The sequence below is a fragment of the Lissotriton vulgaris genome, chromosome 6 (genome assembly GCF_964263255.1).
Source record: "Lissotriton vulgaris chromosome 6, aLisVul1.2, whole genome shotgun sequence".
Taxonomy (NCBI): domain Eukaryota; kingdom Metazoa; phylum Chordata; class Amphibia; order Caudata; family Salamandridae; genus Lissotriton; species Lissotriton vulgaris.
The window spans coordinates 566,604,355-566,630,262 of NC_141694.1; the positions used below are offsets into that span (position 1 = coordinate 566,604,355).

General features: G+C 43.7%; 1 protein-coding gene across 11 annotated transcripts in view; it reads right to left on the minus strand.

Annotated features, from left to right (window-relative positions):
* Nucleotides 1-25,908, minus strand: part of SNAP91 (synaptosome associated protein 91) — a 742,345-nt gene that overhangs the window by 537,262 nt on the left and 179,175 nt on the right. The window lies entirely within an intron of this gene.

Here is a 25,908-nt window from a genome sequence, read left to right on the forward strand (position 1 = left end):
CAAATGTTATCAAAATGTTTATTTACAAAAATCATGTGTAGCAGCCTTCTCAACAAGGTTCAATCAATTCCTGTTCATTTACGGCGAGTGCAGAAAGAACAAAGAGAACGGCTTGTTGATTTTCCAGACAACAATTTTGCAGTACAGGAGGATTATAGAAGATTAAACAAGTTGCGTATTAACAGCCCGAGTAGAAAACAGAAACACCAGGAAGGGGACTGGGTGTCGAATGGCATTAAGGAGGGATCCTCAAATTAAAAACTGACTTAAAAAAAAATTACGCATAGAAAATTAAAAAGCTTGTGGTGCATACAATATTAGAAATATATTTTCTGCACGTTTGTCTTGTTTTATATTGACAATTTGATACGGACTACCTTTCCACGATTAATGCAAATTCAGAAGTTAATTTGTATTTATTTTATATTTGAAACAAATTAATTTAGAAAAGTAAGCTAGGTGGATACGGCAGTAACTAAGCAGCTACTGCTAAGGTGAATCCTTCACTTATTAGATTTAATTGTTCACTAAAAAAGTTGTATTTTTACACCAACCGCTTCAGAAATTCGAATTGTATACTACAGTCACAGTTTATTTTGAATGTTTTATGTAGTTTTTAGAGTTGCAAATGTTTAAACTGAAACTTGCTACTTTCCTGTAGGAATACATAAAACAGTAAAGTGGCATATATATTTTGGCATTTGAGGAATTACTTGTTTAAACATAACTGCACTGTGCATTCTACTTGGTCAGTGTGTTTGTGTTAATGCAAAGGGACTACAGTTGATGGGTTTTATTACATTTACTAAGTAATCGAGAAATTATTTATTCTTGCCAATGTCTAACCGTATTTGGAAAGATAGTTAGGCTTCCTCGTTGGGCAAAGTACTTTAGTTTTTTGCTCTGTTGGGAATGTTTTATTTTTTATAATAAGCATGTTAATCAATTTATAATACATTTCTAATTTGCCATGCGAGTCTATTTAGTCATTTCAATACATAATCTGGAGTACAGAGGCATGGGGAAAGTTTTTCCAAGTAGAATTTTAGTGTCACACGAAAGCCACCATTAAAAAAAGACACATACGGTATCATTCTACTGGCATTTAATACACCCTTTGCGATCTATTAGTGGTAAATATATTATTGGACCATAAGACCCTACATCATCGGTGGATTTTAATAATGATTGTTTGATTGTAATTCTTTTCTTTAGTTACCGAATTAACTAACCATTGCATTTTTATGGAGCCCTATCACATTCCTTGACTACCAACTCTTTGTTAGGATCCGAAATAGGATAAATTAGTTATTTTCATGAATTTCCAGTTGCATAATCTCTACTTGCTACTTCCATTCTCAATATATCAATGTTTTGCTCGGGAAGCCAAAGTTGAACGTAAACTACCACTCAGGAATCAGGTGGCAAGACTTAACTATTGACGAGCCATGTGGGCCACAATCACCTTTTTGGTGATAAAGCAGCCTTACTCATTCAGATTGGGAGAAATAATGGCGGGGAGGGCCAGCGGGGGAAGGGGGGGGGGGGACTACATTTGATGTGGCTACTTAAGTTACACAACAATTTTTAGAGGAGCGAAAGGTGTGCAAATTAACGGATCACTTGAGACAACAGTGTTTAGGAAACTATATTTAGGAACTGAAAATCCCAGATGATCAGAAAAGCACAGCCCACAGAGCCACTTTTGCCCACACAATCAGCAAATTCATGGCAGTGTGTATTCCAGAAAGGGTTAAACAAACCTACTAAAGGAGTGCACCATCCCCTGAGAGTAGATGCAGCTTGTTGGGGGCTCTTCCATGCTTGTTTAAATAATCCTTGGAGTTGGTCATGTAAATCAAGATCTTCCTTCTGTGCTGCGACAAAGGAGGAAGCTAAGGTTGTATCAAGCAACGTAAGAGTCATCCAAGGAGAACGGCAGTTCTCTGTTCAGTTCCGGTACCTGGGAACCCTATTTGTTATCAGGCCCTTAACTGAACTGATCAAACAAAGTATTTTCAATTTTCGCCGCCAGTTGTCAACCCCACACAAAGGATAATTGCCTCAGTGAACAATTGGTTCCATGAAAAGAGAGGCTTTCCCCTGAAGTCATCCAGATGGACAACCCCACCACATGAGAAAAATTGCACCCACTACCCATTATCTCAGTGAAGTCTTGTGGAGCAGATCTTGGTATAAAGGGAGAATTATGCACTGGCAATGGATTCTGCAAGCCACAACTCAGAGGCGTTTGATTGGAGGCTTCCAGAAAGTGAAAGTCAAATTTCTATTCTTCAGCTTATTATCATCACCAAATTCAGTTAGTTTAGACTTGACATCGTTAATCACTCTCTGAGAGCACAGATTAAATAAGAGCCAATTTAGAATACTCAGAGGCTGGCAGTGCACTGATCACAAAAAAATGTCCCTAAAAGCACAGACCAGATCGGAGTGCACTACAAATGCTTTCTAGCTTTTGGTGTTGCATAATTTTTCAAAAGTTTATTTTGCTAATCAGAATTTTCATAATGAAGATGTAAGGACCAGAGATACGCATGGAGGATTGTGGCCTGATAGAATGTTCATCTAGACTTCCAGAACTTTGGGTGATGGTCTTTCAGGCCTACAAAATAGAGAGACTCCCAGATGAATTATTCCTAAACTCCATGAAACAAGACTAAAATCTGTCTATTTAGTTGGTTTATGTGGTCATGGAGGAAAGAGCATTGTGTACTTTTAGCAATTGCTTGAAGTATTGTCTAATTTATTGCGCAGTAATACCCAAAGCCACCAAAAATGCTGTGGTAGTACAGATCACAGAGGCATGGTAATCTCCCATCTTGGAATTTTATTTTTAAATCTTAAAATATTGTCAATGAAATGAACAAAAAGGGATAAGGTCAGGATTCTTCCTCATCCTCTTTAGGTAAAAGGGCAAAAATAAATCATGCTTTCATTCGGATTTGTCTTCCCGCTGCAGCCCCCCCCTATATTAGTTTTCACACGATCAAAGCTCAAAATATAAAGATATTTTTGTTGTCTGTATCTCTTAGCCTCATTCAATATGCTGTTTGGAAGAAGACATGAAGTTCTTGTGTGAGGTTTTCCATGTTTCTATCCACATTTGTGGACTGTAGCCACAGAAGAGAGAATCCCCTTTGGCCTAGGTTAAGAGAAGATATGCATGTTTGTAGAAATGGTCCCCAAATGTTTTAATTAACATCCATGAGGCAAGAATATGCACTTTTCTTTCATTAGTGCTGCTATTACACAGCATTGCTACGTAACAGTTGAGCAAGAAAGATCACTGCATTCACTGAATCAGTGGATTGTGCCTGCCCACATTAATTCATGCAAATGCAATTGACACGTGTTCCAGGACCCAGATGTTACCAGGAACTGCTTTCAGTAGAATAGAAGAGGAAGCACCTACAGGCTCCTAGGGGCTCTCTGTGAAATCTACAAACATCGATCTGCCCCATATGTTGTAGTTATAACTGAAAATTAACCAGAGAGAATCCCATGAGGAATTAAAATAATATATACTTTCACTGGCTCTCAAGGCATAGACACTTCCCACCTGATAGAGCTGGCGATATTATTCCAGCGCGAAGAATCAGTTGGATTGGGAAAGGTGCCAAAGACAAGCCTGGGAATTGCATTGTTATCAATTTTAGGGATACCCACCTGGTCTACATTTTGTTATTGGGCAACTTATTGTCATAGTCCTCTAACTCCGCCGTAAGGGTTTTTCCACTTAGCTACTTTTATAGACCACCCTCAGGCATAGCAAATCAATACTCCTGGTGCACTACTAACTTATCCTCAAGTATGTCTCCCAAACACCTCTGGTGCATGGGCCTCCACTCTACACAATTCCAGTTCACAATAGATATGAGAAATTCAATGGAGTGGGTTGACATATTGGGTCCAAGAAGACAGTAACTCCCGGGAACCCAAAAGAAGCTAGTCCTCCTGATGGGGCCAATAGAGCCGATGGCTACCACACCTTAACTCCATACCTGAACCAGGAAGGACCAAGTGGTGCATCCCATTGTAGGGCAGAGGAGCAGGTTAGATCTAGGACAGTTGTTTTTTTGTACTCTTGGGGGGTCGCGGCCAGACTTGATAAATACTCTCAAGTGGTCTCTGACCTCCTGGGTACACGTCAAACACTTTTCTTTTCAGCAGCAGGCGGGGACCGGCTGGCAATTAGTGATAGGGGAAACAGGGAACAGTCAACAGGCTGCACACTGATAGCAGCACTGACCCAGAAGGACAGCCTCAGGTGCTCATGCAGGAGGATGACACTGGAGGGACTTGACTAGCTACAAAAATATCACCCAAAAATATTAATGTAGCTTCCTGGAATGTAGTAGGGCATAGAAACAAGGTGGCATGCAGTGACTGGGGGGCATTTATCAACCAATTTGACCAGGTGTTATTCCAAGAAACATGGGCCAAAGAAGAACTAAGGCACCCTGGTTTCGTGACTTTCTACAAATCTGCTGAATCTGGGTCGCCAGATATGTGCGAATTGTTGACATTCTCTCTTGCTGTAGTCATAGCACTGGTTAATGTTTACTCTAGACCCTTGAGTAACGGTAAAGAATCCCCAGCAGTGGAGCAATTAGCAATCTTGTTATCCTCAATCCCAGGGTTGGCCTCTAAGGTCATTGGGGGTAATCTTAACTGCCAATTTGAACACTTGGGCATCAGACAGAGTGACATCACATATGAATAAACTTTGACCCCCTCGACGTTAGATTGTACCTGCCGTAGTCTAGGCGAGGTATCCAGGGGCCAGGGTGCAGCAGTCTCCTAACTCCATTAATGCAATACGTAAGGTAGTTGGTAATGCTATGGAATATCTTGGCAAATGTGTTGCGACCACTGGTACAAGCAACCCAATTGAGGAAGTGGTCAAGACCTAACGACATCTCTGAAGGAACTCTTCTTTGTGGAAGTGCTGTCCAGTGGGCATAAACACACAATCCCCTCATGGTATAATGGTCAATTCAGAAAAGCCAAAAATACACTTTTAGCAGCTATAAAATACAAAGACAAGTACCATATTCAAAGTGCATGAAGGATCCACAGGAATGGCATTAGACCGGCCAAAATAGATTGGGACCAGAACTAATGGGATTCTCTTCTCCAGGCTCTTAAGACTAAAGATACCAGGGCATTTTGGAACATAATCACCTTTGGGAATAGATGAGGAAGAACCGCCAATGAGCCCAACATTGCGCCCAAAGTATGGAATGGGTACTTTCGGCCATTATATGATGGACAGGAGAGACAGGAAGGAGGGGTGATTAACGCAACTGACCCACCCATAAATAGCATGTGTATCAGTATGATTTGCAGGATTTTCCTCTAATCATTGCTACAGAAGTATGTAGTGCTAGATCTAAAATAGCTCCACACAAGGCACCCGGTATCGATAAAATACTTGGGGATCTTTTTTTCACTGAATCCTAAGTCTGAGTTCCTTACTTGCGGATCCTTTTCAATGCCATACCTGGGGGCAAGCCCATTCCTAAGTCCTGGGCCGGTGCAGAAATAATACAGGATTACAAGAATGCCCCCCACCCCATTACTTGAGAATTATAGACCCATCAGTCAAATAGACATAATGCTGAAGGTTTTTTCCGGATGTTACTGGAGCGGTTAAAGGAGAGGGTGGAGGACCATAAAGTGGTAAGCAATTTGCAAGTGGACTTTAGGATATGAACTTCCACAATTGACCAGGTGTTCTGCCTCAAACTTTTCTACTGGAAAACAACTGTGTTGGAGGGTGGTAGTTTATACCTAGCTTTCGTGGACCTCAAGTCTGCCTTTTATTTAGTCCAAAGATTAAAACTCTAGTCTATACTATGTGCTATAGAAGTTCCTATTCACCTTTGCCACATCATCAGGAGGCTGCACTGGGCAATCTTGCACAGGTCTGCAATCTGTAAATCAATGGATTGGTGGAATTTTTAATGGGGTAAGAGAGAATGATGCTCCTAAATTCGGTTCCATCAAAATTCCCTGCCATAATGTTTGCTGACGAGACTTTACTTCTGTCCCGCTGTTGCAGTATTGGCAATATCCAGGAGGAAACTCGTGTACAGTTTTAGGGGGTTCAACCATTCTTCTTCATTGACAGGTCTAACTGTGGCCTCTCTTACCGAAAGTTTTTTTGAGGGCAAAGATGCTTATAGTGCAGAGACATTCCTTGAAGAGATACAGCTGTTTTAGCCAGGAAACTATCTACAATTTAGGCATGGTACCCTGCCGTTGCACGTTTTTACTTTAACCTGGAATCGGGTGCTTGAACAGAAAAGCCCTTCATGTGGACCTTTAGAAGAAACCAATGCTCATGCCCTTTTCTTCTGTCCGGTCTACAAAAAGCTCAGGCACAAGTGGATAGTCCAGATTTACCGAAACTAGGGAACACTAGCTGCCAAACGGCCCTTGGAATATTGAAATAGTACATCTTCCAACCAATAGTGTTTGCGGACTCCAGGTATCTGTTCTCAATATGGTGTGTAAGAAAAGGTTCCTGTTAAATGTGGCACACAAATGTCTTGGTTCTGAACTTTGGATTTTAATTTGGTTAAATGTAGGTAACTTAAAGTGGAAACATCAAAGGCACTATTCCCTGCAAATTACTCCCAGATCAATTGTCACATGTGTTTTAGGTGTTTTCAAATCTGTACCAATTAACCAGCTCTTCATCAACACCATCACACTTGTAGTTTTATTCCAAGGCGGCTCTATACAGTGGAAACAGAGACTTACTTGATGATAAGAGCTGGGAGGGCAATTCAATGTATAAGCATACAAATAATGGTAATTTATTTCTCCATTTTTAAATGCCTCTTTTTAACCATTGCAGTGCGCAGTTTTACTCTATTTCAATGAGTATTCTTGAGCTGCTCTCATTATTGCAGAACTTAGACACACCGGATGACATAGAGGATCCTTTAAGAGCTCATTATCATGAGTTTGTTGTTGCTTTGGTTCCTGGTCTTGCTTTGTGGCAGCACTTGAACAATCAAGGTATTATGATTATATTTCTTTAATACTCCTATTGATATTCTCTTTGATTATGTCTTTTATGTATATATATTGATTTTGCACTGTGCACTTTTATGGTTTCCAAAACTGAAATAAAGTTGAAATGCTATTTCTACTTCTTGTTCAAATCTATAGAGGACTGCTTGATGTCTTGATGTTAGGATATAAACCAAGAATAGTATTTATAATGGAAAGCTACTAAGCATTTATTATTACGTGCAAGAACCCAAACCTCAACAGTCTCTTGTAAATTTGCTTCAGATTTGTAGGCCTTCAATAGGTCATCATACATGAGGTCTGTAACTCATCCTTGCACACAAAAATCAATCTATCCACCCACTAGCACATTCTTGCTTTCACCCACTTACGCATCTACAATAAAACAGACAACTCCAAAAGCACAAATTTGATAAAAGGAAAAGGGGAGAAAAAAGAAAACATGTAAAAATAAACTTGGCAGGCATATTCTTGCAGGACAAAAAAATAATTAAACATAGCAGTGGATGGCCATCGTTCAATTTTATTGTAGTTTCGTTTCAAAGTTCCAACATAGCTGCTGCATTTAAAAGCAATGTGTTGGCCATCCTGATCTGGTAAAAACAACGGTCCACTATGCACACTATAATTCCATGATGGCGGCTCAGTAATCATCGAACTGTGCAGCCATCTTCGAATGCTATAGTATATCATTATTATACTGTTACAAGGTAGCGAACAAAATACTTCTTAACATGGCTGCCATCATGGAACAGTAAAACAATAATACACTAAGAACAATACCATTCTAAGATGGTCATCCAGTTTGAGAATAGTGGCTGCACAGGATGCAGTACACTGCAGACGAAATGAGCATCAGTCAAGGGAGCGGCCTTGTCAACTGTCTGGAGAACTTCAGGGTATTAAAACATGGAATATAAGTAAACAATTGAATGCAGACCACGGACTGAAGCTCTTTCATTATCAGGCATATTGTGGTTCTGTGGTTTTGTGACTCTGAGGGTTCGTGGTTCTGAACCCATTCAATGAAGGTCGTCGGATATAGACAATTTTGGTATCAGTAGACCGCAAATGACAAGTGCGGTGTGTACGAGTGTTTTCGTCATAATCGATCAATGAGAACACTACGTAGTCAGGGATTTCGTTTGAAACCCTCGGGTTCTATTTTTGTGTGCGTCAGCCATTTTGTGTGGTTGCCCTCACATAGGCCGATGACTATGGCCGAACGAGTCCTTGGTACACGTACTCCTTAACTGACTTCTGTGTGACCTGGCCGAACTGACTCCCTTGCCCGAGGCTGACCTCGCTGAGCCAGTTCCTTGTTAAGCAGCTGGTCAGATAGAGATCAAAGAGCAGGACATTGCTGAGTTTATGGTACATGCACACACCCTTCTATCTTGTTTCTCATCTGCTTCTGTTCCTTCCTTTATGGCTTAATCATTGATTTGGGTTGAGGTCTTTATGATGGGTTTGACCGGCCTGTTCGAACAGGAATGTTGGATTTTTGCTTGGTCATTTCTGGTGGGCTGGACAAACGGAAAGTGGGATTGCCGTCATGCGATATGTTTGAAATGTCGTTCTTTCATTGGTCAGATTGTATGTAATTGATGCCAACCAGGAATGTGATTTTTGGCATAAAAGACGATGCTCCGCTCCATGAATTTGTGCATTCTCTAGCGAACCACCCGTGTTGTGCTTCGTAGATCTCTGTTCCTGGTTGCAGCCAATAAACCTGGTCTTTGACGTCATCAAGAAGTGTCCCATGTCTCTGTTTTTCCGAGGCAGGGGAATCCGAAGACATCGGGCGTTATCCCTGGCGCCGCTGGGTTCTAAAACCCGGTTCTTCAGTTGGCGCCCAACGTGGAGCGACTTCAGCGGTACCGGTCCAAGCCCGAAGATCATGAGGAGCTTCGTGTGGAAATTCTGGAGGAAGGCCTGCCACTTCATCGACCCCTGTATGTCATCGTGGTCCGAAAGTCTTTGCTGCGAGGTTCCCCGCTTTCCGACGGCTACGAAGGACTGCTGCCCTGACTGTCGCCCTGTCTTGGAGCCATTAGATGATTTGTAGAGCGTGACAATAGACGGGTCTTCTGGTGACGCCATCGACATTTCAGTTAAGTATGAGTGGAGCATCTCCCAGTCCTTAGTTTTGTTTGGTATCCTTCGGGATCACTTTGATTTGGTACCTGCAGGCCCCAAAGCCGAGGGACTCGTGTTTTCACGAGATTATCGTTTTGAGATTTCCCTTGAAGTTTGAAGCTAGACTACTGAGCGAAGATGCCTGGTCTTAGCAGACTTGGAAAGATATTTGGTTTTGGTTGTACTAAGGATTCCCGATTGGAGGATTTGTGTCCGGTTCCTCCGATTGGAACTCCGACCTATGAGCTCTACGTAAAACATGGAGTGGGCCCCATCGCGTTTAATGAAATATGGGTTAAATATACTTGGAAAGACGGTGTCCTACAGTGGCCCCGTTATGGTAGTTATGAAACAGAGATTTTAGACAATCTTGAAGTTAAACTGTTTAAGAAGAAAGCCCGGCCGGCAATGCTTGACTCTTTCCGCATATGGCGAAAGGAAGCCAAACCGAAAGAAATTAAGTTAGCGAAGAAAAATAAACGAGAACGAGGTATGTCAATGGTGCAAGCTGCTATACAGTTTAGGGATAATGAAGAACAAGAAAGCGAACAGATGCTTAGGCAACGTAAACTACCGGTAGATAAGTGCTACCCAGCTTTGCCACCTCAACAACAAGAAGAGAAGAAAGATCTTGTGAAAGATCCTTTAATGTTGCATCTACTGAGTTCGCCACCCCCTTATGCACAGAATGCTACTGCACCGCCACAAGTTGTAGTTGCGCAACCTCCGGTTGCTTTGCCACCTGTGATTCCTCAACAGCCAGCTCTTTTTCCGTTGGCTCCTATTCCTCCGGTGCAGCCTTCTCAAGGGCCGCCAACTTTGCTACTTCCTTCGTCTGCTACTCCTACACCGGTCTTGTCTGTTCCTTCTGTTACTGTTCCGTCTTCAGTTTCTTCTCATTCTGTTCCGTCTCCTGTTCTTTTATCAACTTCTACTCGACAGAGAATGACTGCTGCGGTTGCTAGTATCTTTTCTCCTCTGTTGGGTTCATTGGGTATGTCTCCTGTTGTCGAGCGTAAGCAATCGCGTAGCCAATTGCCTGATCCTAATGAACGGACAGTGTTAGATCACTTAGCGCGTAAATGGGTTACGTATCCTTCGTACTATGACCTTGAGGGTGTTATGGATGTTTTCCTTCAATGGGAAGCACCGAAACAAAGATATGTTTTTGATATCATGTGTTCTTTCATTCGTGAACAATGGGAAGATGGTGAAGTAGGTCAGACTCCGCCTGAGTTGTACCGTATACGTTCTGAGTTTGAGAAAGGGACTGTTGTGGGTCTCGAAGTTGAGAAAGCAGTTGCGACGTTGTTGTCATTTAGGAGTGCATCTCCTTCTCAGCGATTGTTTGAGCCTGATCCGTCGGTTAGGAGGAAGGCGCGTCAATATCCGATGCGTGAGGTTCCTCCGGTTTGGAGACCTGGTGATGCAAATGCTGTTCCGATTATTCCGCCACACTTTCAGCGTGTCTGGGTGCATGTTCCTTGGAAGCGTGCTGAAGTTTTAGCCCTTAAGCAGACTTTGCCTGATCCGCGCAAAAATCCAGCAGGGTTCTACAAGGAGCTATCTCAAACTGCAGATTCAAGTATTATGAATCTAGCAGATATAGATATGTTGTTCGGCAATGTTGTTCCACAGCCTATTTGGGGAAAGATTTGTCATTCGGATCATGCGCAGGGATTGGGTGATACATGGAATAATCTTAGAGCTGCAGATGCTAGACAAGTAGGTGGTGCTAAGCCTGAAGATATAATTGCTGATCTCCCTGGTAGAATTATTGATTATATGAAGACTTTGAGGCCTGCGTTGTGCGTTAATTGGGACAAGTTGTCTGCGTGCAAGCAGAAGAAAGAAGAAACTGTGTCCGACTTTTTCACTAGGTTCGAAGAGACCTTTGTAGACCACAGTGGTCAGGACATGAGTACCGAAGGTGGTCAACGGTTGTTCTTTGACAAATTTGTTCATAATTTGCTTCCAGAACTATGCAATAGGTTGAAGGATTCTGAAAGTGGTTGGGCTGTTTCTACGTCAGCACAGATTTTAGCTACTGCCCAGTACTATGAAAATAGAAACAAGAACGAGATAGAGAAAGCGGATAATAAGACTAAGGAATTGAAGACTAAAGTTCTTCTACAGCAAGCTTATCCGCCTCGTAATAATCAGCGCGATTATCAGCTACCTCAGCAATATCATAGAAACTCGCAAAGGTTCGAGTCTTCTCAACAGCGTTTTCCCGTAGGTCCTAATCAGTGTGCGTATTGCAAAGAAGAGGGTCATTTCAAGAGTAGTTGTCCGGTTCTGTTACAGCGCACGAATGGTGCTTCTGGTGTGAGAGGTCGAGGTGTTCACCAAGCTCCTAGAGGTAGAGGTCGTGGTCAAAATGCACGTCCTTTGCCTCCAAACAATTCTATGAATAGCTTTGATCAACAGAATGATGTGTCTGGTAGGACGGCACAGTACTATACGGACGATTACTATGCCGAAGGTGAGGAAGTGGATGGTAATGATTGCTAGGACAGCCATGGACAAAGAGAGGGAGTTGTTTTAGTTCCAGTAGATCAGAGTGGACCCTATGTTGAAGTGATTGCATCAGGTGTGTCAGAGCCTTTTCTGTTGGATACTGGTCCTGCGAAGAGTTCTATTATGCACTCTAAACTCCCTGGCGCACCTTTGTCTGGCTTAAAGAATGTTTCAGTTGGTTTTTCTGGCGCCCCGGTTACGAATCCGATTTCTAGTCAGTTGTCTATTTCTGTTGGAACTTGTGAATTCGAAGCGCCCCTCATTCTGACAACTGGTTGTGGTGAGAACTTGTTGGGATTGGACTTGTTAAAGAGATTGTAGGTGACGCTATATTGTTCTCCTTCAGGAGTACATCTTACATTGGGTAAGAGAGTGATCTCTCTGATGTATATGTCTAAAGATCGACTTCCACCTGAATTGTCTTCTCTCCCCGATTCTCTTTGGGCTACTGGTCCGAACGATGTGGGTCTTTTAGAGATTCCGCCGTATGTTGTGACGTTGAAGGTGAATGCTAGATTACCACGCATTCCGCAATATCGCATTTCAAGTGATGGCGAAAGAGCACTCTTGGCGATCATTTATGACATGATTGAGAAAGGTGTGATTGAGGAAACGAGAGGTAATGTGTGCAATAGTCCGGTTTTGCCTGTTCTGAAGAGAACTGATTCTTCACAGCCTCCTGTATATATGTTTGTGATCGATCTTCGTGAGGTGAATAAGATTGTAGTTCCGCAATTTCCTGTTGTGCCGGATATCACCTCTTTACTGACTTTGATCCCGGCTACAGCCACGTGGTTTTCGGTGATGGACTTGAAGAATGCTTTCTTCAGCATCCCGATTGCTGTGGAAAGTAGAGATATCTTTGGCTTCTCTTTAGGAGGACGAAGCTTCCGGTTTAAGCGCGCTCCTCAAGGCTATTGTGAGAGTCCATCGATCTATAGCCAAGCTTTGAAGACGCAACTGGATTTGTTGGTTTTACCTGATGGTGCTGCTCTTATTCAGTATGTTGACGATCTGTTAGTTGCTGCTGACAATGAAGAGATCTGTAAAAAGGCTACTTTGTCGTTGTTACATCATTTGTCTGATTTCCATCACAAGGTTTCTCTTTCAAAGTTGCAATATTGTCGACAAGAAGTTACCCATTTAGGTCACCTCTTATCGAAAGAGGGAAGGAAACGGACCCCAGAAAGAATTCAAGCAATTGCAAAAATGAGTGTGCCTACGACACAGAGAGAAGTACGTGCCTTCTTAGGTATTTCGTCGTATTGTAGACAGTGGATCCCTAATTTTTCGTTGCTTACTAAACCTTTGATAGCTCTTACAGTTAAGGATACTCCAAATCCTATTCCTTGGACTGACTAGTGTCAGAAGAGCTTTTCAGAATTACGTGATGTGTTGTGTTCGGCTCCTGAGTTGGGTACTCCCGACTACAGTAAGCCTTTCACATTGTATGTCCACGAGAGAGAGGGATGTGCATTGTCAGTTTTGACTCAACAATTTGGCGATAAGCAGCGTCCATGTGCTTATTTTTCATCAACTTTGGATCCGGTAGCTAGAGCATTGCCGAGTTGTTTGAGAGCTACAGCGGCAGCGGCTGTTTCTATTCGACAGTCTGTGGGTTTGGTAATGGACAACACACTGATTGTGATGGTTCCACATGCAGTGGATACCTTGTTGAATCGTACCAAGTCACAGCACTTAAGTAGGGCTCGGTTGTCGGGTTACGAATTGACTTTGTTAGCGAGTCATGTGCATATAAAGAGATGCAACACGTTGAATCCAGCTACGTTGTTGCCGATTTCAACCGAGACAGACGATACCGAACAACATGATTGTTTCCTTAGGACTGAGGAAGAAACGAAAGGGAGGATAGATCTTAGGGATACTCCTCTTTCAGAGTGTGATGGTACCTTATGGGTTGATGGTTCGTGCTTTAAGCTTCCGAATGGTGATACGACTGCGGCATATGCTGTTATGACTTTGCATACGATTGTTGAAGCTTCACACATCCCACATAATTCAGCGCAAGCAGCAGAGTTGATTGCATTAACGAGAGCCTGTGTGTTGGCGAAAGGAAAGCGAGTGACTGTGTATACGGACAGCCAGTATGCGTTCGGTGTGGCTCATAGTTTGACGTTTGTGGAGAGAACGTGGGTTCCTGACTTCGCATGGGACCAAGATCCAGCATGGTCAGTTGGTGAATGAACTCCTTGAATCACTTGCTTTGCCATTGCAAGTTGCGATTGTGAGATGCAGTGCGCATAAGAAAGTTACGGATGATGTTGGTCGTGGTAATGCGTTTGCAGATGAAGTTGCGAAAGAAACAGCGAGAAATGTGATGAGTCGAATGTATGTTCCAGGTCCGGTGAGATGGGTTCCAGATGGAAGTATGTGTGAAGATACAATTGAGAGTGTGAAATCCATCCAAGCTGAAGCCACAGAGAAAGAATTGAATGAATGGAGAGAGAGTAAAGGTAAATTGGATTCGAATGGTTGTTGGATTGATTTGTCAGAGCATCAGAGATGGTGGTTACCTTATGCGTATGTGCTTCCAGTGGTTACAATGGCTCATGGATTGGCTCATATCAGCGTGAAAGGTATTTGCAAGTTGTTGGCTCCGGTTTGGCAAAATGTTGGAATTCCTAAGTGTGCAGAGAATCTGGTTAAGAACTGTATGGTGTGTCTGATGTACAATCCTGGTAAGGGAATTCCAACTCCAGCTGGTCATTTTGCTCCTCCAACGTATCCGTTTGAGGCTTTACAGCTAGATTTCATCCACATGGAGAGGTGCAACAACCTAAAGTATGTGTTAGTGGTTGTTTGCTCTTTTTCTAGATAGGTGGAAGCCTACCCTTTGAAGGGCAACACTGCCTTGTCCACAGCGAAAGCCCTTATTAAGGAATTCTTCCCTAGGTATGGTTTGCCGAGAATGATCTGGAGTGACAATGGGAGTGAATTTGTAGGTCAAGTGATGAAGAGAGTATGTGATGGGTTAGGTATCCGGCAGAAGTTTCACGCTGCAAATCACCCCCAATCAGCTGGTCTAGTTGAGTGCTATAATGGCACTCTCAAATTGAAGTTAGCCAAAATTCAAGCAAGCTCTGATTTACAATGGCCAGATGCCTTGTCTCTAGCCCTTTTGTCTACTAGAATGACTGTGCATTCACAAATGGGTTTGAGTCCGTATGAAGTTGTGTTTGGTCGCCCGGCAAACATTTGGGGAGTGCCGAGGCCGACAAAGTTTAGCGAAATAGAACATCCTGTGTTGCTTGACTACCTGTATGAATTGACGGCTAAATTGCGTGTTTTGCATCAACAGGTTCACAATTCATTGCCACAAGCTTCTGAAGATCCAGGGCACGCCATTGAACCTGGCACGTGGGTGCTTGTGAAAAATTTTCAGCCAACCAAGAACTAGCAGCCCCACTGGACAGGACCTTATCTGGTGTTATCTACCCGTTCTGCAGTACGAGTGCACGGTACAAAGAACTGGATCCATGGTGTACATTGCAAGAGGGCTCCTTTGCCTCTGCCGTACGACCGGTGGGTCCAGAAGGACTTACTGATTCTGAGACTAAGACCGTGCCTCGTTTTCTGCCTTTCAGCGATGCCCGTTTGATTGGAACGAACACTGAGCAAGAAAGTGACTATCTTCTCCAAGAAGCTGTGCCTCCATTGAATCGGTTGAACACTGTTGAACCTGATTTACTTTTCCGAGAACAGACATTGCCTGGCAAAGAGGGTTATAATTTGCGACCGAGAGTCGCTGGACTAATAAAGAATTGAGATTTTTTTCTGAATTTTGCAGGTTAACTCTCCTCAGAGGAATTAATTTGATTTTTGTTTTTCGAACCGCCATCCGGGTTCAGCTGTAGGGTCGCGGTTGCCGAAGTCTTTGGAGTGCAAGCCAAGGACGTTAGTTTGACGGTTCTGGTTGGCCTAAGGGAGTTGCCCTGGGCTGACAGAAGCATTCCTTAGCATATAACACCCTACCACCGCGAGCAGCAAATTAGAGAGGATGGAGTTCTTCGAGATGGAGAGACCTGTTGAAAGAATACGTTTTAAGAGCAAAATGTGTAAATTGATGAGCCGAAGAAGATTTTTAATATTGTGTTTATTCATGTTGCTTAGCTTAATGATGTTTTTAATTGGATATGTGACATTCTCTTTTCAAGTGACGTTCATGCCCACTACGCAACCTACATCTCCTCCTACTATTTCTTCTCATTCTTTTCACCCTCTGCCCGAACATGAAATCGTTAGAAGATTGGAATTTGCTAACAATTCCTTTGTTCAACTCCTGCACCAACACCAGCTAGTAATGAACACGACAAATTGTTGGGTTTGTGGCCTCATGCCCCATATGACCAATAAAGGTATTCCGTACCTGGTTTTGCCTTTCAGCTATAATGGTTCTATTTGGGCATATAGAACGATGTTCATTTATGCTCATGGTGTCTATCCCCAACGTTCCGTGAAAGATAGTCCAAAGACTAGTGCTCTGGTCAAGGGCATAGTCGATCTGATTAGAGGAATTAGTTCCTATGAGACTATTCCGAGAGATGAGACACAAGCATATATTGGTTGGAACGTTACTGGATATGGAGTTAGTCTGAGTGTTAACCAGCGAGCGAAAAGCTCTCCACCGATTTGGATAGTGCCCCATCAGGGTCATCATTGTCTGCAAGGTAATGGCAAGAATCCGAGAGCTCAGTTAGGGAAGAGTGTCTGCACTGAGACTTATGTATTTGCGTCTCAGACTTCCCCAGCGTTCCTAGCAGCTAAGGGTACCTATTTCATCTGTTACGATAAAGCATACACATGGTTGCCCCCTGACTTCTCGGGCACATGTTTTGTTTCGTTCCTGTTGCCCCCCACTTTTACAGCTGCGCCAGATTACCATAAGACGAGAGTTGCTAGAGGTGTCTTCAGTAAGGAAGATACCGCAGGTCAAGAGTTGGGAGATTTCTTTAAGGGTTTTCTGCCGTTCTGGGGACCAATGGCAAACAGCAGGAACATTCGCCAGTTGACGAGAGTGGTTGAGTCCACCATAGTCGAAACTGCTGGTGCCCTTAGTAATTTGACTGCTGAGCTCCAGTCGGATCGACTTATGACACTTCAGAATAGAGTTGCGCTTGATGTCATACTTGCAGATAGAGGTGGAGTGTGTAAACTGATTCAATCGAGCTGCTGCGTTTTCATTCCAGACGCTCCGACAGTCTTCCAGGCCATTTCCAAGCTACATAAGATCTCCGAGTCTGTACATATAGACAAGAGAGATTGGTCGTTGATGGGATGGTTTTGGGGATTGATATCCACGTGGGATGGAATATTCTGATGGTCATTGGGATGATCTTAGCTATCCTTTTCCTGTTCTGTCTCTGTGTACAGTGTGCTCCTGCTATATGTGGCCTCTGTGCTACTTCATGTGCAAGGAGACCTGTCCCGAGAGAGTTACTAAGTACTAGGATGATGCTACAGCAACATCTTGATGATCTGATGAATATAGACCTGGATTCAGATTAACATTGGTTTGGGTTTATTGCCTATGTAAGGGCAAAAGGAGGGGCTGTGGTTCTGTGACTCTGAGGTTCGTGGTTCTGAACCCATTCAATGAAGGTCGTCGGATATAGACGATTTTGGTATCAGTAGACCGCAAATGACGAGTGCGGTGTGTACGAGTGTTTTCGTCATAATCGATCAATGAGAACACTACGTATTCAGGGATTTCGTTTGAAACCCTCGGGTTCCATTTTTGTGTGCGGCAGCCATTTTGTGTGGTTGACCTCACATAGGCCGATGACTATGGCCGAACGAGTCCTTGGTACACATACACCTTAACTGACTTCTGTGTGACCTGGCCAAACTGACTCCCTTGCCCGAGGATGACCTCGCTGAGCCAGTTCCTTGTTAAGCAGCTGGTCAGATAGAGATCAAAGAGCAGGACATTGCTGAGTTTATGGTACATGCACACACCCTTCTATCTTGTTTCTCATCTGCTTCTGTTCCTTCCTTTATGGTTTAATCATTGATTTGGGTTTAGGTCTTTATGATGGGTTTGACCGGCCTGTTCGAACAGGAATGTTGGATTTTTGCTTGGTCATTTCTGGTGGGCAAGACAAACGGAAAGTGGGATTGTTGTCATGCGATATGTTTGAAATGTCGTTCTTTCATTGGTCAGTTTGTATGTAATTGATGCTAGCCAGGAATGTGAATTTTGGCATAAAAGACGATGCTCCGCTCCATGAATTTGTACAGTCTCTAGCGAACCACCCGTGTTTTGCTTCGTAGATCTCTGTTCCTGGTTGCAGCCAATAAACTTGGTCTTTGACGTCATCAAGAAGTGTCCCGTGTCTCTGTTTGCCGAGGCAGGGGAATCTGAAGACATCGGGCGTTATCCCTGGCGCCGCTGGGTTCTAAAACCCGGTTCTTCAATATGCTCCAATGATATCAAGCAAATACTGTTATTCAGACTCCAACAAAGCAAATAGCAGAAATGGGCTAACCCATTTCCTCTTGCAGTATGCTGTTATGGAGAAAAGCAGAATGTTAATGACACTCAGACAGACAGAATAGGGCTGACCCAAATACATACTATATATTTAAGTGTTTTATTTCAAGGCCCTAGCAGACAACTACAACTGCCAGTACCTCCATAGAGGGTCTAACAAGGATTTCCACACTGCAAACCTTATACTGGCAGGATTTGGAAACCAGTAAACACCAAAATCTTTGCGTATTACAGTAACCTTTGAGAGTTCATGTAACAAAAACGCCATCCTACAAGCTTTAGCACGTAATGAAAATCTGCCCCCGAATATGTAGGCTTTAAGTTAGTCCAAATGACTTTGTCATAACTTTTTTAAAATACATATAACCGGTCAACAGCCTTGAACAATAACTTGTCTCCATAACCACCTCAGTCTTTCTGTACTGAGCATTAGCTTTCCCACAAGGCAATGAGCATAATATAAGCACTCTTTTTCAGCAGAAGCACACAACTTCTTCCTAATCAAAAATGTACCCAAGGAGATCAATTTTTGCCCAAGTACAGTTGGAAAAGTAAAATACAGCTTTTCCTAAAATGGCATAGCATAAGATCTTTGAAGTGCAAAATCTTTTATCCAAAGGTTTGCAACAAGGGGTAACCAAAAAAAACCTTTACCAAATATGCTAATCTGTGAGTTTCTCTACAACAAAATACCAGTCGAAAGGATGTAGCCTCAATCTGCCCTCCCTGGACATGCCCTGCAAACAGGTCCTCCATCCACCATGCCGGTCATCAGCCAATGCCTGTGAGCAGCCAACCCTCAACGCGCACTGCTTTCAGCCATGAGCAGCAGGGCTGGGTGCATGGTTTGGACCGGGGTCTGACAACCCTTTGCCAGCATCCTACCATGCCTCTAGGTCCCCAACTCAGACGCCATCCAATTGAACACTCATTCATGTATCCCCGCATGCTGTGGAATTTATTTCCACTGCACAAAACTTGAGAATCTTTCATAAAATGGTGAACAAATCCAGCATCTAAAATGTCTGCTTGCAGGATCTCGATCACATTTTGATTTATGAATCATGTACCAGTTTTTACAGTTTTCCTGGAATTAAACTCAAGTTTTCCACACCTGTATGTGCATACCTGCACTCCCATTGGTTCATAAACGTCTCCTGATGGTGGCCTCTCGATGACTGTGGAAATTTCTTTTTTAAGTGTGTAAAAATCGCAAATCGGAATTGATTTGAAAACAATTGTGGATTTTTTTTTATGATTGACAGTAGTTGTGAATCATAGTTTATGATTTTCAAAAGCACAGATATACAAAAGGTTAACCCTTGAAAGCCCATCCAACATCTTTATTTAACGCATTTATGCACAAAAGCATGCTATGAGTAAAAATTGACTTTCCTGACAATTGTGGAGTAAAGTCATTCAGCTGTTTAGGCTTTAGGCTCAAGCAAAATTTCCATTGGGAGCACCATTACTCTTTTGAACAGTATAAAAAATTGCCATGCTGGAACTTAGCTGGCAATGCCGAGAGACTGTCAAATGGAGAGCACATCGCTCCCTAAGGTCCAATCATTGCCTTTTCATAGGAAAGTACGACTGAAACATAACTAATCAGCAGTGACTGCCACTGTGTAATGTTACATTTTGATATTAAATTAGTTATATTTCGGTCACAGTTTCCATAGGAAGAGCATTTGTTGTTTTGCATATAACTTTGGTGCCGTCTGACAAACAGCCACAAAATGGTCTGAAAAATAAGTTCATCCACCTCCTCTCCTTCCTGAAGTTTTAGGGTGACCCATCAAGATGAAACCAAGATAAAGGGGGGCCCAAAAAGTCAATTTCCTACTTTATCTCCCATAGGATATTTTTGGAAGTGATACATAATAAAACAGCTGAACAGAAGTATACCAAATTTTGCAAAAACGTTAGAACTTTACTAAGAAAGTATGTTTTTCATAATTTGGTATAAATTTGTTCAGTCGGTTGAGAAATTCATGTTTAAAGAGGTGTTTGGGTGGCCATGAAGGGGTTTAAAATGTAGGCAAACCTGACAGATTGGTCTTGTGGGAGTTCTGAGGTACTGTAAATTAAAAAAAATTGGGCCCTCTGATTGGCAAGATTTTTATTCCATCACCATTGCAATGGTACTGAAAGATCAGTATGACCGACTGCAGCTAGGAGAGAAATGTTGTGGCCACCACTATTGGACTCCGGTCATAAAACTATAGTGAAGTAAAAGTGGTCCAACATAGGTGCATCTTTTCAGTGTAGCTGCGGATGAAAACGTAAAGAATAACACTGTATATTATAGCCTTATAATCAACTCACCATAGTAGACTATACTGGCCGTCAAAGACATTTTTCTGCATCATATGCCCAAGTTGAAGGTAAGGAACTATAAAAAGGGAGCTTGCTTTTAATGGTTGGTATATCCTACAATGGTGGCCAGCTAGGGTATAATATATATACCCAATCTGGATGAGAATTCCAAACTGAAAAATCAGTATTCTGTGAGACTCAAAGGGTTCACAAAGTGTTGTGTCTCCACAACTTGAACGAGTTACATTCTTTTACTATGTGTATACTTGTCAGTTATTAGTGCATGTATGCAGACAGAGTTGTTTGAGTGGGTAACAGAAAGACCCATCCTGCTTGGGCTATGTGAAAATAGTTTACATAATTTCTGGAAGCTGAACGATATGACAGCTAAACAGAATTCCCCCTCCCTCTTACCATGGGTGCAGTGGCAGTATCAGCTATAGGACAAAGGACGTGGAAATATCTTGTAGCCTTGCTTTACAGCATCTGCCTTTTTAGGTCTCGCGCCTAGCATTGCAGAGTGCAGCACTGCTAGCGCTGCACAAGACCTCTTGTATGGGGTTTAGAAAGCTACCCAAACGCTCGTGCGAGTGGTTTTGCTTTCCCCGTCTGGCATTGGCTTGCGCGTGCTTTTAAAAAAAAAAAAAGTCACTCGCCTGCCTTTGCCCAATCGCATGTCCCACCTTTGCTCCGCCCATTCCAGTCTGTGGCCAGCACACGCATCAGCACGTGGCACAGACGACAGGCTCCCTGGCCCCTCTCCTCTGTGGTGCGAGCGCACCACTGGTTTCGATTCCGGTGTTGGCTCCTTTGTGATGCGCGCGCACCACTGGTTTAGAATGAAGAGTACATGGCAGCTTCTTCAGCATTCAAACTGTGCAAAAGACATGTTAAACAAAACAAGCATTGAAGAAGCCAAAGAGGTGGTAGTCGGCGACAGACCAATTGCGGCTGCCAGTGCTTGTTACAAGGTCAGTCTCTATCGCTCATATTTAATACCTGTCCTTTCGATTTACCAGAGGCTGTATCTGGTTTCCTGGTGTCTCTGGCTTTCGCAGACTGTTTGCTCTACTGTTCATCAGCTTTTCATTGTGTTGGCTGTGGCCCTATCCCAGTGGCACTAGGGGGTCCATGCGGAATGGAAACTGCACAGTCTATGTTTAACCGCCGCAGGAGGCCCAGGGGAGGGCTGTGGCTGTTTGCATCATGTTGTTGTGCGGCCCAGCTCCCCCCAGGGGCCCATCCTTTCTATTCTCAGCTCTTTACCTGGCGAGGTGTGAGCGTTTGACATAGAATGCAAACCCCCTCCCCATGTTCTGTATGCAATCCTCTCTCACCGGTTTTACCCCTCTCTAATTCTCAGCTATCTGTCACCTTGCAATGTTTTTATCACCCATCATGCTCACCACCTTATACAACTCTATAAATCTCCTTCACATTTGTTACCTCTCTATTGGCTCTTTACTCTTTGTCTCTCACACACAGTCGGTCGCTTGATCTCCCACCCTTATCTTTGTAGTTTTGTCCTCCTCTTCCTTTTGTTACTTCACAATTTGCTTTAAACTTTTTTTTATTTTGAAACGCCCATCTCTCCTCCTATCGCCTGCATTTCTTGCTCCCTCCATGCTCAGGGGACGCAGGACACACAGATATGCATTTTTTACTAAGGTATTGTTAGAAATGAGGGTCTCTAGTTGCCCGAGGTAGGTACCACTGTCCAAATAGGGACCCTTGCTTCTAGTCAGGGTAAGGAGGAAACCCTCTGAGATAACCCCAGCTCACCCTCTAGGTAGTTTGGCACGAGCAGTCAAGGCTAATCAGAAGGCCATGTGTAAAGTATTTGTAATAACACTCACAGTAACACAGTGAAAACACCACAAACTGACTCCACAACAGTTTAGGAAAATAAAAGTATTTGTTCTAAACTACAAAAGACCAAAACGACAAAAATTCAACATACACAGTTCAAGAATATGGTTTCAAAAGAGTTCTTAAGGTTGTAATAAAAGTACTTTAGGTTGCGATAAAATAATCCACAGTTGCGTGAATAGTTCACAGTTGCGTCACATTTCAGACACAGTACCTTTAGTTGCGACAAAGTTCCAAAAGCAGAAGTTGGTGCGGTGGAAAACAAGCGATGCGTTGCTCCTGAGACCCTGGGGAGGCGTTTGCGACAGCCCCGCAGCAGCAGCGGACGTGTTGCGACGAATCCGGTCTGTATGGGGAGGAAGGCCACTCGTATGGATTCCGGTGCGTAGGACGTTTGTTCTCGCCAAGGCACGATGCGACGATCTCGTACGGGCTGCGACGATCTCCGGGGCGACGATGCGCAATCCAGCAGCTCTCTCTCTCTCTCTCGCAGCTCCTCGATGAGATGATCTGTGAAGATGTTCGCAGCGATGTGATGCGGTCCGCAAGCAAGCGGTGCGGCATTCTCACCCAGCAAAGACAGGCTCTGCGACGACACTCGCAGCGATGTTAGTCTTCCCGCACCGGTCTGGTGCGTCCCGCAAACGAAGGAGGCGACGGCTCTGGCAGCGGCAACAGGTGCTGCGACGATCTCGGCCTTCGTATCGGCAGGAATTTCCTCGCATTGTCAGGGATGCGCTCCGCAGTGAGCGATGCAATAACTTTTCTGTAGCAAAGTCTCCAGCTTCCCAGCACAGGTACAACTTCGAGAGGCACCACACATGGGCCACGCACTCCAGGAAGGACAGAACTCTCTCAGTAGAGCTCAGGGGAAGCTGGAGGTGAAGTTCTTTTGTTCCTGGGAATTCAGAACAGGGAGCCAGCTCTTCTCAGGCCCTTGGAGATTCCTTCAAGCAAGGGGACACAGCACAAAGCAAAGTCCTTCCCCTCTCCTTGGCAGCAAAGCAACAGCAGGGCAATCCAACAGAGCAACAGCTGGACAATCTTCCTTCTTTAGTTTCAGCTTTCTCCTTGGCAGAGGTTCCTTCTTGATTCCATGATGATCTTATTTTCTGTTGTCAGGGGCCCTGTACTTATACCCCTAAAAGTCGTTGTTCCCTTTGTGCATGCTGGCCCTGAGCCCGGTCTGAACCAGTTCTGGGTGTTTCTTGAGCACTTTGTTTTCCTGACTTCTCCTTTCCTTTCAGAGTGAGGACAGGGTCGTCAGCCGCCCAGCAGGGGGTGGAGCCAACATTGTGGAAGGCAGGCACAGCCCTATTCAGGCCCAGGTGCTATCTCCTCCCACAAATGCAGTCATTCAGCCTAGGGCTGACTCTGCCAGCCTCCTGGGGAATCCCCAGCCCCTGTCACTCTCAAACCAGACAGTCAATACACAAACAGGCCAAGGCACACAGGAAGGTCAGACAAGAGAACAGCAACTTTCTAAAAGTGCTGTTCTCAAACACAGGATTCAAAAACAACCTTTCCTAAAAGATGTGTTATTAAATTCTGAGTTCAGGGATACTAGGCTCTAATGTCCTATCTTGTTCCTATGGGAAGAAATGCTTTTAGCCACTGTAGCCAGCATCCCCCATGATAGCCTATGGAGCAAGATAGCCTTGCAGCAGTGAAAAACGAAAATAGCTGTAATTCATAACCAGAGCATGTCACCAGCACCAGTACATGCTCTACCTTTCACATACACTGCACCCTGCCCAGGGGGGTTCCTTGGGCCTTCCATAGGGGTGACCAATGTGCACAAAAAGGGAAGGGGTAGGCCTGGCCAGTGGGGACACTCACCAGGAGGACATGGCAGTTCACATACTGCACACAGACACTGCAGTGGCAGGCCTGAGACACCATTTTGGGGCTTCTCATGTGGGTGGCCCAATTCGTGCTGCAGGCCCACTAGTAGCATTTGTCATCACCAGCCCTGGCACACCCAGTGCACTTTACTAGGGACTTCTTGGTGATACAAATATGCCAATCATGTATATCCAATCATAATAACAATTTACACAGAGAGCATATGCACTCTGCACACTTTACCACTGCTGATCAGTGCTAGAGTCCTATTGCCAACAGCCACGGATCAGGAAAAATAAGGGAGGAAGAAGCAAAAAGTTTGGGGATGACCCTGCAAGAATGGCCAGTTTCAACAGGCACGAACCACTTGCAACATTAAATGATTATTTTACAAGTTTGCTACATCCCACGGGGCATGGGTCACAAGCACAGTGCTAGGGGGTCGCAGGAGGCAAGGCAGGACCCCTAAAGGACATCCACGATGGAGCATGGTTGTTTTTTTTACACTAGAACTATTGTTATCTTACATGCCTCTGCCCCGTGTGTAAAGTGTGAAGTGAGGATTCAGTGCATGGGTGCACACGAGTGACATGCTAACGAGATGCACTTGTGCCTCCTTGTGGGATGAAGCGGGTGTGCATGAGGGAGCAGAATGATGCAGTGTGGGGGAGCACTGGGAGTCTCGCTCCTACTTGGAGTCACCCCCTGCCCCCATTACATGTTAAATATTCAGGCAGGCGACTCTCGGTTTTTAAGCCAGAAATTGCTTTATTTTAGTAGTCTCCCACCTACAAATATCTGTGCTTTAACAGGGTACATAAAGTCCATCAATTTATTTTTCCAAACTTTCCTTCTTTGTAGTGTCAACTTTAAATTTTGGCATGAATGCACAGCTAAAGCACTGCCCGCAGGGGAGGAAATGCATGTGTGAACTGAGGTCACACATGAACAAGCATTTGCAATACAATAGGTCTCGCATTAATGAACGTCTGAGCAAATAATAAGGCAAAACCAATAGCTCAAACTTTCAGTAATGCAAGATCTATTGCATTGTAAATGCTTGTTCTTTCCTCTGCCGGTCAATATATCCACACGTTGTGGATTAGGGCATTCCAGCATTGAAAGCAGGAGGTCTATGCCAATATTTATAGCGGGGTGCCATTTCTTTGTCTTCTATAAACCTGCAAGCATTCTAATCTTCTAATATAACATTTTTATTTTTTTGTATTGCCATTTTGTATGGAATATGCTACTTACCAGTATGCATCTGTTCTTGGCATAGAGGGCTGCAGAGTGGTACATTATGAATAGATCGCCATCTGGTGTTGGGCTCGGATGATTGCACTTTGTTTTTCTCTTGGAGAGTCTTTTGTATCTTGGTGACTCCTCCCTTAGTTGGTAGTGCGCATGGGCATCGGCTCCATCCTTAGATTGTTTTGCCATAGTAGGGTTAGATGGAGTAGTATGATAGAATACAGATAAGAATGCCCATGTAAGTGTATCTAAATAAGAATAATGTTGGAACAGACACAGGTTTCCGGGGAGGCTAGGAGGGCATGTACCACTCTGCAGCCCTCTATGCCAAGAACAGATGCATACTGGTAAGTAGCATATTCCGTTCGAGGCATATGGGCTGCAGA